This window comes from Cynocephalus volans, chromosome X (assembly GCF_027409185.1).
Source record: "Cynocephalus volans isolate mCynVol1 chromosome X, mCynVol1.pri, whole genome shotgun sequence".
In the NCBI taxonomy this organism is placed as follows: domain Eukaryota; kingdom Metazoa; phylum Chordata; class Mammalia; order Dermoptera; family Cynocephalidae; genus Cynocephalus; species Cynocephalus volans.
The window spans coordinates 106,774,605-106,791,602 of record NC_084478.1 but is presented as its reverse complement, the minus strand read 5'-3'; the positions used below and the strand labels follow the sequence as shown (position 1 = coordinate 106,791,602).

At 38.5% G+C, this 16,998-nt stretch overlaps 1 long non-coding RNA gene across 1 annotated transcript; it reads right to left on the bottom strand.

Moving 5' to 3' along the window:
* Nucleotides 1-2,766: 2,766 nt before the first annotated feature.
* Nucleotides 2,767-16,144, bottom strand: LOC134366695 (uncharacterized). The gene is made up of 3 exons (XR_010022355.1): nucleotides 16,100-16,144; nucleotides 3,006-3,160; nucleotides 2,767-2,897 (listed from the first exon to the last, which is right to left on the bottom strand). It is a non-coding gene; the product is annotated as an uncharacterized LOC134366695 (long non-coding RNA).
* Between the last annotated feature and the right edge of the window lie 854 nt (nucleotides 16,145-16,998).

Sequence of the window (16,998 nt, the reverse complement as noted above, 5' to 3'; positions counted from 1 at the left end):
TTTTCTAATCCTTGATGGTATTTAATCTTCACATTCCTTTCCTGGGTCATTTTGTATATTTTTCAGCTATTTAGCATAACTAATTTTGGCCAAATACAGATTCTGTCAAATTATAGCAATTCTACTGGTAACTATAGTGACATGTGTTCCCTGTTCCCAATCAGAAAGGAGAAACTTTAGTTCACATGAAAGAGTTTACTTTATTTGCTTCAAAACACCAAATATTCCTATCTATGCTAGGGCCTGTTATGAAATTGAGAATCTGAAGTAGAAAAGGTCATAATATAAAATATACAGGGTCTCTTATTTTCAGGAAATTGAATGATGTATGACATTAATCAAGCTCTAATAAACAGCTTATTATGGATTTAAAATATGCTATTTTATAATTTTTCAGGCTTTATTAAAAATAGAGGTTAGAACAATAGGTTTCAGGTATGCTCTAAAGGCTCGTTGGCATTATACAGAATAAAGTTAATGATTTAAAATACTGGAAATATTTATGCTTTCAGTAAATGAGAAATATAAGGAAGAGAGAAGTAGCATCCACTGAAGGCCTACTCTTCACCATGTTTTTTATTACTTCCTTCATGTGAATTTTTTCTTTTATTTTTGGTGGCTGGCCAGTAATGGGATCCGAACCCGTGAGTGACCTCAGTGTTATGTCTGCTCTCTAATCAACTGAGCTAACCAGCCAGCCCTTACATGAATTTAATTAAACTTCAACAGCAATCCTGAGAGGTAGGTATTATTAAATCTTCCTTTTCCTAATGAGAAAAAGATTCAGAGAGATTAAGCATATTGCTTAAGTCACAGACCTAGTAGGCTCAGGACAAATCCCAGTTCACCTGCTCCAAAATCATTGTTCATTCGTCTAGATCATGCTACTTTCTGGAAACATGTGAAGATGAAATACATGTATGTTTTGAAATAAATATTATTTTAAAACTTGTTAGGACATTGGTTTGTAACTCGCAATGTCTAACTTTTGTAGCAAAAGAATGAAGCTCGAATATTGTCAAACTATGTGGTACAGTCTATTCTCTTCAAAATTTACTGCTGATTAAGCCTGAGGTATAGAAGTTGCCAGATACAATTAAGGAGTGACACATTTTAGAGTAAATATTAGAAATACAGTTTTTGTTAAGTGTATCAATTAGATTATAGGTTAATCTTCCCCCCCAAAAGTGGTTGATATCTGTGCCACTGAATTACCTACATCTAGTCCTGACATTAGCTACAGAACATGTGAAACATGACATGCACACTGCAGAATTTTAGTTACATTTTAGTAGGAATGTAGTTGAGTAAGTTGGTCTTACTTTACTCTAACTCATGTCTGAAAAACTGTTTGAAAAGTAAAAAAAAAAAGTAAGTGGACTGATTACACATTTTTATTTTTATTCAAACATATATTCACCAAAGGAAAATATTTTGACTAATCATGCAATAATGCAAATTGCACTTAACTTGGTCTAAGTCCTAAAAGTTGAGTTATAATTTTTAAATCTGACTAACCCAATATTTATTTTATAGATGAAACTTAAAACTCTAACCCTTAAAAGTTCAAAAGAAGAATAAGTTTAAGTTTAGAAGACGGTGTGAACTCAGAACAATCAGAGATCAATTTCAAGGCCCCGAGATCCCTAAGGTCCTTTCTAACTTTCTCATTTTAGTCCTAGGATAAATGCCAGACTCTCCCTCTTCTGAGCATGCACAGCATGTAACCTTTACATGTTAAGGCTCTGATCACTTTAATTTTACATATTCTATAATATTTGAAGAATCAAAAAAAGTGAAAAATTCCCCTTTTCCAAACTTGCAAAGCCAGAATCAAGAACTTCATGGCTCATTTAACTTTGGTGAGGTATACTACTGGCTAAACTGAGAACCGACTGCTAAGTCACAGCTCTACTCTGGAAAAATCACAGCCTAGGTTCACAGTGACTATTGGTTAGATTAAATGAGTGAATGACCTAATACAGAAAAGCATCAAAACTGCTACCAGTTTTTAGAGTCCAAAACAACATTCATGCTCACTATGGTAATTCAGTGTAACTATGTCATTAACAAACTCTAATGTGAGTTCCAGTTCAAAAACAAAAGAATAATGTGTAATTTGGATGCAATACTGACCTAGACCATGTCAAATTATCTTTAACAGGGTTTTTCTTCCCACCTATGCCATAAGAATAGGTTTAAAAGTTTTCAAAAGCAATTAATTGCACAGGTGTCTAGTTACAGTATGACCTCTGCCCAAGTTAACAAATTCAGAAAGAACAAAGCTCTTCTCCCATAAGGAGGAAGTTTCACAGAAGAATGGGAGATATCTACATGGAAAAGTCTCCAAGGATGACTTCCAATAGGCAAATTTTACTTATAACATTATTACATTAGAAGCAGCAACATTAAGTGGCCTTGCATATGCAAGAAATTACTTCTCTATTCTAGCGTTAAGATGCTTTCATATTAACTTCAAGCACTTTCCTCCATGTTACTATTTAGAGAGAAAGGAACAGTCATTTAAGGTAATGAAATCCTTATGAGGATAAACATCCAACACAAAGGTTTAAATCCCTCTAAATATCCAACAGATCCCAAGGTATGTGAAATCGGAGTCTGAGATTATTTTATATGTGGTACTGCTTTCACCTTCCCTGAAATCTTAACCCCTTGAAATGAGTTCTTCACTTTTCCCTCAGGTCAGGTGTGAGGAATTGCATGCAATAGAAACTTACGTTAACTATTTTCTTTATTGTTTGCCTCATTAGTCAGTCCATTATCATTATATACTCCATGTGAAGATAAGGACATAGGCACAGGGCATTTACCTAGTGCTCCACCTAAGCTGTGGTGAAGCCAGGCTTTCTTCCCAGTAGTACCAATACATTTCGTTTCTGTAAACGACAGAGAATAGATGTATATCAGGACACGAGACAAAGCCATGTGATATTGCCATCTACAGAAAGGGGGTGGAATGAGCCAAAATGAATAAGTGAACTCACTCTGCAGCCTTGAATGAAAGCTTTACTCTCCTTCCTTGTGGGAAGCAAACTGGTCTGACAAGGTTTGCTCTAGCATTCAGTGTAGTTTTTGACATTAAACCAGAAAGACATGATGACATTTCTAAGTTCACCAACACTCAAATTTCACAGGTAAACTGTAAGAATGACAAAGAAAGGAGAGAGGGTGTAAAGAGCATAACTGTACACACAGTTTCTGATAAATGTCAGCTTACTGTCCCTTGTTATGCTCTAACCAGAGTGCCTTTGATTGGTGTGAGAAAAGTGAGGGATGGGAGTGGGGGAAAGGGTTCCAAAAAATCTCATTGAATTTTGAAGGGAATATTTTGCAACCACAAAAATAAAACTATGTGTTAAAAGTTCATGAGAACAAAACCTTATTTAAAATGAAATGTACTCAAAAATGATGATAATAAGAACTTAAGAAAAACTACTTATATCCTTTTCAGTATTATCTACTAAAAAGTTAGCGGATCTCAGTCAAGTTGTGGTCTCTTATAATTCCCTCTTTTCATTTTTATTAGCTCTTGTTTATCGTCAGAGGATGGGGTTATGCAGGTGATAATGATCAGATATAGAACTGAACTATCTTATCTTACCACAATAATTATGCTTTACTGATTTAAGTTAGATGTTTATATTCTGAAAAAATGTTTAATGGTATTAACATTTCAATAGCTAGTCTCATATCTCATTATGATGCATTTCACACCACTCTTAGCCATTACTTTATTTTTGATAGACACCACGTGCTTAAAGGGAAATTTTTCCAAAAGTCTTTATTTTTGCCTGGGCAAATAAGGCTAGCAATTATATATTGCCAGATAGCCACCCAGGTTCCTCACCTTTAATTGTAATGGTGAAATTTTTCTGTCCCGGGTTGAACACTTGTTATGCTGGAAAAAAATTTTGATTTTCCCAAGTTGCACATATCAATAGTAGGACATTCATAATTTAAAGATAACTATACATATATAAATGCAGCAACAGTTGATTTATATTTGTGTGCAGGTCTGTACAAACACAGCCTACTGATCTTTGACAAAGGAGCAGAGAGAATTCAATAAAGAAAGGGTAGTCTTCAACAAATGGTGCTAGAACAACTGGATATCCACATGCCAAAAATAAATAAATAAATAAATCTAGACATGGATCTTAACCCTTTCACAAAAATTAACTCAAAGTGGATCATATCCCTAAATTTAAAACTCAAAATTTTAAAATTCCTAGAAGATACCATGGAACAAAATCTAGGTGACCTTGGATTTGGTAATGACTTTTTAGATACAACACCAAAAGCACAATTTTGAAGGAAAATATTGATAAGTTGGAGTACATTAAAATTAAAATCATCTGCCCTGGAAATACACTGTTAAGAGAATAAAAACACAAACCACAGACTGAGAGAAAATCTGAAAAATGCATATCTGATAAAGGACCGACATCCAAAATATACAAAGAATACTTTGAACTCAACAATAAGGAAACAACCCAATAAAAATATGCGCAAAAATATGAACAGACACCTCACCAATGAAGATGTACAGATAGCGAACAAGCACGTGAAAACAGCTTCAACATCATATGTCTTCAGGAAATTTGCAAATTCAAACAACTACAATATACCACTGTACAGTCATGTATTGCTTAACAATGGGGATACATTCTGAGAAACGCACTGTTAGGTGATGATTTTGTCATCGTGAGAACATCACAGAGTGTACCTACACAAACCTAGATGGTATAGTTTACTGCACACACCTAGGCTATGTGGTATAGCCATCATAATCTTATGGGACCACTGCTGTATATGAGGTCCATTGTTGACTGAAACATTATGTGGCACATCACTGTACACTCATTAGAATGTCTAAAATCCAAAACACTGAAAACACTAAATTCTGGGGAAAATGTGGATCAACAGGAATGCTCATTTACTGCTGGTAGGAATGCAAAATGGTACAGCTGCTTTGGAGAACAGTTTGGCAGCTTCTTATAAAACTAACCATGTTCTTACCATACAGGTTCAGCAACTGCACTCTTTGGCATTTACCCAGATGAGTCGAAAAATTATGTCTATACCAAAACTTGCACATAATGTTTATAGTAGTTTTATTTACAATTGCCACAACTTGAAGCAATCAAAATCTCCCTCAATAAGTGAGTGGATAAAAAAACTGTGATTCATCTAACCAATGGAATATCATTCAGCAATAAAAATAAATGAGCTATCAAGCCATGAAAAGACATAAAGGATCTTCAATGCATGTTGTTAAGTGAAAGCCAATCTAAAAGCTTCAATTCTATATGATTCCAAATATATGACATTCTGGAAAAGGCAAAACTACAGAAAGAGCAAAAAGATCGCTGTCTTCCAGGGGTTCAAGTGGGAAGAAGGCAAGAGTAGGTGGACAGTAGGGTATTTTTATTATTATTATTATTAGCATATTCACTATTACAAACTATTATTTTTCTTTATGCCCTTTACCCGACCTGTCCCTCTCTACACCCCCTCTTTCCTTCCCACCATCTAGAGTAACCTTTGGTTTGTTCTCTCCTTCTGAAAGTTCAATGTATTGTTGTGATGCTTTCTTTCTTTCTTTCTTCTCTCTCTCTCTCTCTTTCTCTCCTTTTCTTAGCACCCAGTTATAATTGAGAATTTGTGGTATTTCTCTTTCCTAGTTTGGCTTATTTCACTTATAATTTTCTCTAGACTCATCCATGTTGCTGCAAATGGCAGAATTTCATTCTTTTTTTATGGCTGAGTAGTATTCCATTGTGTATATATGTAACATTTTCTTTATCCAGTCTTCCATCAATGGACACTTAGGTTGGTTCCGTATTTTGGCTATTGTAAATAGAGCTGCAATGAACATGGGAGTGCAAGTATCCCTTTGATATGATGATTTCCATTCCTTTGGTTATATACCCAGTAGTAGGATTGCTGGGTCATATGGTAGTTCTATCTGTAGTTGTTTGAGAAACTTCCATATTGTTTTCCATAATGGCTGCATTAATTTACAGTCCCACCAACAGTGTAGAAGAGTTCCCCTTTCCCCACATCCTTGCCAGCATTTGTTATTCTTGGGCTTTTTAATAATGGCCAGTCTAACTAAGGAGAGCATTTTGAAGAGAGTGAAACTGCTCTGTATGCTCCTGTAACGGTGGATACATGCCATTATGCATTTGCCAAAGCCTATAGACCGTACAACACAGAGAGTGAACACTAATGCAATCTATGGACTTTAGTCAATAATATTAACGTATCAATATTGGCTTATCAATTGAAAAAAAAATGTGCCAAACCAATGCAAGGTGTTAATAATAAGGGAAACTGTGCATGATGATGGTGATGAGAGGAATACATAGAAACTCTCTGCACTTTCCACTCAATTTTTCTGTAAACCCAAAACTTCTCTAAAAAGTAATGTCTATTAATAAAAATAGTGTTCAGGAATGTAGTGGCTGAACTTAGAGTTTCTTGTGCTCAAAGCCTAGTTTTGCAAAAGGTAAGTATAGAAAGTGGATATAAGCTGATCACACCTGCATAGTAACACATAGTTTAAGTAAGAAAATAGCACTGTGAAAACTGATTAAAAGTAGAAAATCTATTAAGTAATTTGTTTCACTGAAAATATTTCTCTGATATTTATAGTACAACTGCATAACCCTGTTTATCTGAGATTACATAATCATCTTATGCATTTGTTGTATGGTAAATGATGGGGGAAAGTGATATAAACTATGTATCCCTGTCTAAATCATAGAGTAAAATGATTTTTTTTTTTCTAGATTCATTTTCCCTGAAGTGTTTGCTCATATCTGTCCAAGGGTACTCTGCCAAAGTTTAACCAACTACAGGTTCTTGGTTAACCTCATGAATGACACCAACATATAAGATTTCTCTTATTTGAGTCAATTAAGATATACTCATATGTATAACTTAATTAATCCCATTAAATACCCACTGCCTTTAGCTTTAGGGACCACTGGCCCCATATACAACTTTCTCAGGAATTGTGTCTCACAATCAATTTAAGACATTCCTAATTTATATTCCTACCTTCTTCAACCTTTTCCTATCCATTTTAATAATTATTAATATTTTGATTTACTTAAATCTGCCAATTTCTATACAAATCCATAAGTGAATGAAAGTAGATGGCTGATATTTGTTGACTTCTTTAAAAAAAAAAGCAAAACATGTAGGATGGTTATTTTCAAACTAAACCTGATACAGTACACATGGTACACATACACACATGTGTGTGCACACATATGTGTGCTTACTTGAAGGCAAAATTCTGAACATTGAGGAATATTTTTGTAAAGAAAGCAGGCTTGTTCCAAATGTTTATAGACTCCAAGTTAAGAATACAATTAGAAGCAATGTAAATTTTCCTAAATATTTTACAGTTATTAATCAACAAACTATTACATAAAGTATGTTCTATCTTCTTACATTGACAGATATACCTTCATAAAAACAAAATTGGAAAAAAATGTATGTACAAAGTTATGGCTTTTATATAACTGAAAGCTGGCAAACTATCAAAGATTGCTGAATTTTATTATTGAACGTATCTGGTTGTTCTGTTTATGAGCCAGCAATTTTTGAATGAGTAATAAAATAAAAACATCTGTAGTTCAAAAATCACCATATATTTATTCTATAAATGCTATTTTTATTACCTTCGTTTTGGGGAAGTAAGCAATTATATTGTTACAACCAAGATTTTTACATAATATGTGTTCTAGTGACAATAATAATTTAAAGCAAAGGTCAGCAAACTTTTAATGCAAAGGGACCAGATAGTACATATTTTCAGCATTGCAGGCCATCCAATCTCCGTCACAGCTACTCAGTTCTGCTCTTATAGTGGGAAAGCAGCCATTGACAATATATAAATGAATGGCCTTTGCCATAGTCCAATAAAACTTTATTTATGAACACTGAAATTCAAATGTTACATAAATTCACATCACAAAATATTATTCTTCTTATGATTTTTTCAACCTTTAAAAATATGAAAAAAGTGCTTAGCTTATAAGCCATTGAAAAATAGCAACAAACTGAATTTAGCCTGCAGGCTGTGGTTCATTGACCCCTTCTCTAAAGAATTAAAAAATTTTAAAAAGTGCTTTTATTCAGAGAGAATGAAGTTTAAATATAATTTATTAAGAAATACGATTTAAGGATCCTAAGATGGCAGTGGCTGCGGTGGTTGGCACGGAGTAGCTGAGGTGGAAAAGGTGGCCACTGGGCCTCAGGCAGCCGGGAAACTTGTGAACCTTCCTCTTGCCGTCTCTTAAGGGAGGACTGCTGCTGGCGGCCGGTCGTGGGGGGTGACCGCCACTTTGCCCTCGGCAGGAGAGGCTGCCTCATTTACAGGAAACAGAAGTGTGGAGCAGGAAAAGAACTGTTTTTTAGCTGCAAAAGCGAGTCTCGAAACAGGGAACACAGCGCCAGGGCTGCTGTGGATGCATACAGGATCCCGGAGGCCGGGACCACGCTGAAGGCGGCCAGCTGCCCTATTCAGGATTTGAGGTTTCAGGCCGGCATAAAAGAAGATTCCTGGGAGCGCCCGAGCCGTGCCGCAGGACCGAGTGAGCAGCCGGAGGCCACGGCAGTCGAGAACGGGGATGGTGGCAACGCAGAGGCAGAGAGGGAGCCGCCCGACCGGGCACAGCCCTGTGAGTGACCCCCGGCATGGCCCTGCTCGGGGGGTGGACGCCTGCCCGGCTACCACCTGCCCCACCGGGCCACTCACCGGCCCCGGGGCTGCCTCCATTTTCTCAGGTGGTGGCGGCTCCATCCTGGCTCAGTCAAGCCTGTCCTCCTTGCCCAGCTCGGCTCCTCACTGAGCCTTCCCACTTGCTTGGCCCGGCGTGGGGCTTCCCGGGGCCTGCGGGCCGGCCTCCCCTCCCACTCCCTCCACAGTTCTCTGGTGGAGCTGGTGGCGTGGGGCATCCCCGGCCAGCGTCGGGAAGGCAAGGAAGTACGGGCTGGGCCGACTGTCACTCCACCGCACCCTGGGCTCTGGCCCCTGGTAAACTTCCTGTTACCGGGAGGCAGATACCATCTCTGTGGCCACCAGTTCAAAAAAACGCCTAACTGATTTCTGGTTAGGAATAGTGTGGTCGGAGAGTTCCCGAGTTCGCTTGAACCTGCCAGAGAGCTGACTGCGGGAGGGCACCGGACTCACTCCATGCCGGGGGGATTCAAAGGTGAACCGTGTGCTGCAGGCTCCTCCCCCGAGGAGCTCACGCTCTGGTGTGGGAGATAAGACAAGTACAAAAATAACCGTGATACCAGGAGGAAGGTGATAAGTCCCGAGAAAGATCTACACAGTGCTACAAAGGCACCCAGAGCAACCGGTCGTCTGCGCCTAGCAAAAAACTGGTAGACTTCCTGGGCGAGGCGGTGCTGAGCAGGGTCTTGAAGGCCCAGTTGATAGATGAGGGCTGCAGAAGACACATCCCAGCACAGCCCAGTGCGCACAGAGTGGGGAGATGTCCGGATAGGGAGGCGGAGACTCGACAGAAACCACACACCCTGTGGGGTCACCACTGCGTGATCCAACAGCCTGGGCCAGAGTGCACGGAACAGGGAGAAGTCCTGCACGGGAAGTGGAAGCTCAGCAGCAAAGACCACACACCCTACGGTACCGCCCCGTGATCCAGAAGCCCAGCAGAGTCCAAGCTGACCAGAGAGATGGCTCCCCGGAGAGGCCCAAGACCCGAGGCAACCACACACACAAGGCACTAGAGGCCAACTGAGCAGTCACAGAGGTAGCCATACCAAATTGGCAACCACAGCAACATCTTAGTTAGTCAAAAGTCTCAAACCAGTGGACTGTGAAACCCCCTGCCACAATGAATAAACATAAAAAAACGATACCAGAAATACAAAAAATCAAGAAAGTACACCACCAAAAGTTAGTAAATCTCAAACTCTAGATCGTATAGAACAAGAAGCCCTTGAAATGACTGACAAGGAATTTTGAGTGATAATTCTACGGAAACTGAATGAGATACAAGAAAACTCAGCTAGACATCATGATGAAACGAGGAAAAGTATACAGGACCTGAAAGAGGAAATGTACAAGGAAATCAATGTCCTGAAAAAAAATGTAGCAGAACTTGCCGAACTGAAGAAGTTATTCAGTGAAATAACAAACACAATGGAGAGTTTAACCAGCAGGCTTGTCGAAGTTGAAGAGAGAATCTCTGCACTTGAAGATGGGCTGAAATAACACAAGTTGACATAAAGAAAGAAAAAAGAATCAAAGACAATGAAGAAAATCTGAGAGAGATATCAGACAAGCTTAAGCTCTCAAATATCCAAGTCATGGGTATCCCAGAAGGGGAGGAAAATGGAGACTGCATTGAAAACATATTCAACAAATTAGTGGCAGAAAACTTCCCAGGTATAGGAAAAATCACAGATCTTCAGATCCAGGAAGCTCAACAATCTCCAAACATATTCAACCCAAAAAGGCCTTCTCCAAGACATGTTATAGTCAAATTGGCAAAACTCAGAGACAAAGAAAGAATCTTAAAAGCTGCAAGAGAGAAGCGTCAAATCACCTATAAGGGAGCCCCAATCAGGCTAACATCAGACTTTTCATCACAAACCCTAAATGCTAGAAAGGAATGGGATGATATATTCAAAATACTAAAAGACAAAGATTGTCAGCCAAGAATACTCTACCCTGCAAGGCTATCCTTCCGAAATGAAGGGCAAATAGTATATTTCTCAGACAAACAAAAACTGCGGGAGTTCACTACCACATGACCACCCTTACAAGAAATCCTCAAGGGAGTACTGGGTTTGGTTCCTGAAAAATAACTACCACTCCCATAAAAACCCAAGAAAAATCAAAACACATTAGTATAATAAAAATGGCATTCATGAAGAGAAAACAAACGAACAAAAATGCTATCTACAACCTAAGGAACCAACAAACACAGAAACCAAACAGTAAATCAGAAAGCAAGGAACAAAAGATACCTAAGACAACCAAAAAACCAATAAAATGCTAGGAATAAATCAACACCTTTCAATAACAACTCTTAATGTAAAAGGCTTAAATTCCCCAATCAAAAGACACAGACTGGCTGACTGGATTTAAAAAAAGGAACCAACTATATGCTGCCTACAAGAGACCCACCTCATCCATAAAGATTCACATAGACTAAGAGTGAAAGGATGGAAAAAGGTTTACCATGCAAACAGAAAAGAAAAACGAGCTGGAGTAGCTATTCTTATATCTGACAAAATAGATTTTAAACTAAAAACCATAAAAAGAGACAATGAGGGACACTACTTAATGATAAAAGGACTGATCCATCAAGAAGACATAACAATCATAAATATGTATGCACCCAATGTTGGAGCAGCCAGATTTATAAAACAAACTCTATAAGACCTAAAGAAGGAAATAGACACTAATACCGTAATACCAGGGGACCTGAACACCCCACTGTCAATATTAGACAGATCATCTAGGCAAAGAATCAGTAGAGAAACACAAGATCTAAACAAGACTCTAGACCAATTGGAATTGGCACATATCTACAGAACATTCCACCCAACAACCTCAGAATATTCATTCTTCTCATCAGCACATGGATCACTCTCCAGGATAGATCACACATTAGGTCACAAATCAAGTCTCAATAAATTCAAAAAAAATTGGAATTATCCCATGTATTTTCTCAGACCACAATGGATTAAAACTAGAAATTAATAACAAACGAAACTCTGGAAACTATACAAACACATGGAAATTAAACAGCATTCTACTTAATGACATATGGGTCCAAGAAGAAATCAAGCAGGAAATCAAAAAATTTATTGAAACTAATGAAAATAATGATACATCATACCAAAACCTGTGGGATACTGCAACAGCAGTATTAGGGGGAAATTTATTGCATTAAATTCTCACCCCAGAAGAATGGAAATATGGCAAGTGAACAACCTCACACTTCACCTTAAAGAACTAGAAAAACAAGAACAATCAAAACCTAAAGTTAGCAGACCGAAAGAAATCATTAAGATCAGAGCAGAACTGAATGAAATTGAAACACCAAAAACCAATACAAAAGATCAATGAATCATAAAGTAGGTTTTTTTGAAAAGATAAATAAAATTGACAAATCATTAGCATGGCTAACAAAAAAAAGAAGAGAGAAGATTCAAATAACAAAAATTAGAAATGAAAAAGGCGATATTACAACTCATTCATCTGAAATACAAGGAATCATTGGAGACTACTATAAACAACTATACGCCAACAAATTTGAAAATCTGGAGGAAATGGATGGATTTCTGGACACACACAAGCTCCCAAAACTGAACCACGAAGATGTAGAAAATTTGAACAGACCAATAACAATAAAGGAGATTGAAGCTGTTATCAGAAGGCTCCCAACAAAGAAAAGCCCAGGACCAGGTGGACTCACAGCAGAATTTTACCAAACATTCAAAGAGGAATTGACACAGATTCTTTGCAAACTATTCCAAAAGATTGAAACAGATGCAAATCTCCCAAACTCATTCGATGAAGCAAACATCATACTGATACCAAAACCAGGTAAAGATATAACCAAAAAAGAAAACTACAGGCCGATAACCTTGATGAATATAGATGCAAAAATCCTCACTAAAATACTAGCAAACAGAATACAGCAACACATACGTAAAATTATTCACCACGATCAAGTGGGATTCACCCCAGGGATGCAAGGTTGGTTCAACATGCGCAAATCAATAAATGTGATACACCATATTAATAAACTCAAACACAAGGACCATATGATCATCTCTATAGATGCTGAAAAAGCATTTGATAAAGTTCAGCACTCATTCATGACAAAGACCCTCTATAAGTTAGGTATAGGGGGAAAGTATCTCAACATAATTAAAGCCATATATGACAAACCCACTGCCAATATCATCCTGAATGGGGAAAAGCTGAAAGCTTTTCCTTTAAGAACAGGAACTAGACAAGGATGCCACTCTCACCACTCCTATTCAACATAGTGTTGGAAGTACTAGCCAGAGCAATCAGAGAAGAGAAGGAAATAAAGGGCATCCAGAGTGGAAAAGATGAAGTCAAACTGTCCCTGTTTGCAGATGACATGATCCTATATATCGAACAGCCTAAAGCCTCTACAAAAAAACTGTTGGAATTGATAAATGATTTCAGCACAGTAGCAGGATACAAAATCAACACACAAAAATCAGTAGCATTTCTTTTCTCCAATAGTGAACATGCAGAAGGAGAAATCAAGAAAGCCTGCCCATTTACAATAGCCACCAAAAAAATAAAATACTTAGGAATTGAGTTAACCAAGGAGGTGAAAAATCTCTATAATGAGAACTACAAACCACTGCTGAGAGAAATTAGAGAGGATACAAGAAGATGGAAAGATATCCCATGCTCTTGAATTGGAAGAATCAACATAGTGAAAATGTCCATACTACCCAAAGTGATATACAAATTCAATGCAATCCCCATCAAAATTCCAAAGACATTTTTCTCAGAAATGGAAAGAACTATCCAGACATTTATATGGAACAATAAAAGACCACGCGTAGCCAAAGCAATGCTGAGCAAAAAAAATAAAGCTGGAGGCATAACACTACCTGACTTTAAGCTATACTACAAAGCTATAATAACCAAAACAGTATGGTACTGGTATAAAAACAGACACACTGACCAATGGAATAGAATAAAGAATACAGAAATCAACCCACACACTTACTGCCATCTCGTCTTTGACAAAGGCACCAAGCCTATTCACTGGGGAAGGGACTGCCTCTTCAGCAAATGGTGCTGGGATAACTGGATATCCATATGCAGGAGAATGAAACTAGATCCATACCTCTCACCGTATACTAAAATCAACTCAAAATGGATTAAGGATTTAAATATACACCCTGAAACAATAATACTTCTTAAAGAAGACATAGGAGAAACACTTCAGGAAATAGGACTGGACACAGACTTCATGAATACGACCCCAAAAGCACGGGCAACCAAAGGAAAAATAAACAAATGGGATTATATCAAACTAAAAAGCTTCTGCACAGCAAAAGAAACAATTAACAGAGTTAAAAGACAACCAACAGAGTGGGAGAAAATATTTGCAAAATATACATCTGACAAAGGATTCATATCCAGAATATATAAGGAACTCAAACAACTTTACAAGAAGAAAACAGGCAACCCAATTAAAAAATGGGCAAAAGAGCTAAGTAGGCATTTCTCTAAGGAAGATATACAAATGGCCAACAGACCCATGAAAAAATGCTCTACATCAGTCAGCATCTGGGAAATGCAAATTAAAACCACACTGAGATACCATCTAACCCCACTTAGGATGGCTAAAATCCAAAACACTCCGAACGATAAATGCTGGCGAGGTTGCAGAGAAAAAAGAACTCTCATCCATTGTTGGTGGGACTGCAAAATGGTGCAGCCTCTATGGAAAATGGTATGGAGGTTCCTCAAACAATTGCAGATAGATCTACCATATGACCCAGCTATCCCACTGTTGGGAATATACCCAGAGGAATGGAAATCATCAAGTCAAAGGTATACCTGTTCCCCAATGTTCATCGCAGCACTCTTTACAATAGCCAAGAGTTGGAACCAGCCCAAATGTCCATCATCGGATGAGTGGATATGGAAAATGTGGTACATCTACACAATGGAATACTACTCAGCCATAAAAACGAATGAAATACTGCCATTTGCAACAACATGGATGGACCTTGAGAGAATTATATTAAGTGAAACGAGTCAGGCACAGAAAGAGAAATACCACATGTTCTCACTTATTGGTGTGAGCTAAAAATTAATATATAAATTCACACACACACTCACACACACACACACACACACACACACAAATAAAAACCGGGGGTGGGGGGAAGAAGATATAACAACCACAATTACTTGAAGTTGATATGACAAGCAAACAGAAAGGACACTGTTGGGGGGGAGGGAGGAGAGGGAGGAGGGAAGGAGGTTTTGGTAAGGGGCAACAATAATCAACCACAATGTATATCGACAAAATAAAAGTTAAAAAAAAAAAGAAATACAATTTATAGTAGATGTAATATTTTTTTAATTAAAATAGTTATTTACATACATTTTCTTAAAATATTTCCTGTAAATAACTCAAAATAGTGAATTAAAAGAAAGAGACAGAGTACAAAATATAACTTGTGAATACCAAACGTTTAAATCAAATTTTAAATTTAAGCTAAAATTTCATGTATTCAATCATAAGGGGCTCTGGCCATTAGGAAGAAGAAAAAGAAGGACGAGGAGGAAGGGGAAGAGAGAAAGAGGAGGAGGAAGAAAAGAAGGAAGAGGGGGGAAGAGGAAAAAGGGAGAAAATGGAAGGAAGGAAGGAAGGAAGGAAGGAAGGAAGGAAGGAAGGAAGGAAGGAAGGAAGGAAGGAAGGAAGGAAGGAAGGAAGGAAGGAAGGAAAGAAGGAAGGAAGGAAGGAAGGAAGGAAGGAAGGAAATGTTACTGACAGACTAGGCTCGGCATGCCTTCTCGCAACTAAACAAATGACTTGAAAGTCCAAAGTTGGGGCAAGGATTGGAAGGTTTATTCAGATTACTGGTACTCAACTAAATGTCTAGCCAAGCAAACAAAGAGAAAAGAGGAGCAGTGGGGTCCAGTTTAGCCTAGTCCCAATCGAGAGGGGTCAAACTATTCCACTGACACAGTAATTGATAAAAGCAGTTGTCCCCACTGTTGTGGGAACAAAGAAGACAAGTACTCACTAGATTTAAATCAGAGAAACAAAGCATAGCCAGGAGCTCTCCAAGGTGCACCTACATAGTAGTGGATACAATCCAACCAAACAGCAGAAGAGGGCTCAGAAAATCAGAGAAAGGTAAAGAGGATTTTAGCAGCTTCCGGACTTCAGCCACTGTGCAGTATGGGAATGAATCCCCGCCACTGTCATGAATCCCCTGTCAGGGGGAACCTGCTCAAGCAAGATCTTCACGGTGTAGAACTGGCCTTCCTGCCTCTGCTACTTACCGGTCAGGGCAAGCCGCTGCCGGCCAGAGGGAACATGCTTCTCACAGGCTGAGAGAAGTTTAAGCTGTAGTTGCCTGGCAGTCACTTTAATGAGGAAGAAAAGGCGGGGGGGGGGGGGGGGCGGGGGGGGAGGAGAGTAAAAGAGAATAAAGCATTGCCTTGTCAGAATTTCCGATGGGGACTCCATGAAAGACTTACCAGCAGCAGAGACATGGGAGCAATATAGTCCCAGTGGCCACTTGCCTCTTGCAGCTACAGTCTTCTCTGGTGCATTAAACTTTCCAATTTTAGCCAGTGACTAAATTAGGCTCTTGGATTCCAAAGTCACAGGAATGAACAATGTACCCAGCAGTAAAGCAAGCCACACTTTATTAAAAGAGGAGATAGACTTATGAATAAGGGGGTAGCGACAGTAAAGCTAGCCCTCCAAGGGGAGCTGTTCAGGGTCTTTTATAGGGAAAGGAGTTGAGGGGTACAGGCCAGTGTCACTGGAGGTGGTCCATTCTGTTCTTCCTAGTTGCATTATGGGTGCATGCTCAGTAGGTCCACGATGGTGGTGGTGTTCATCATTGTCACCCCAGGAGGGTTATTGTAGAGGTCAACTTGAAGCTTTCTGCACAGTCAGGAATTTCTAAAGGGGTCTTAAAGTTAAATCTACAACAATTTTTACAATTAAGGTAAACAAGCCTTAGAGAGGGGTATTGCAACTCAGTAAATATCTGTTTCCTCTCTTTTCTCAATCTATTTTGTTAGGACGGGCCCTAGGGTGATCATTTACCCTGAGGGGTCTCATGATGGAGGAGTGGAAAAGTCATAAAGTGTCTTCTGCAGGGAAAATGGGGTCAGTTTGGTTCACAGGCCTAGCCTTACTCTGTTTCAGAAAGAAGGAAGGAATAACC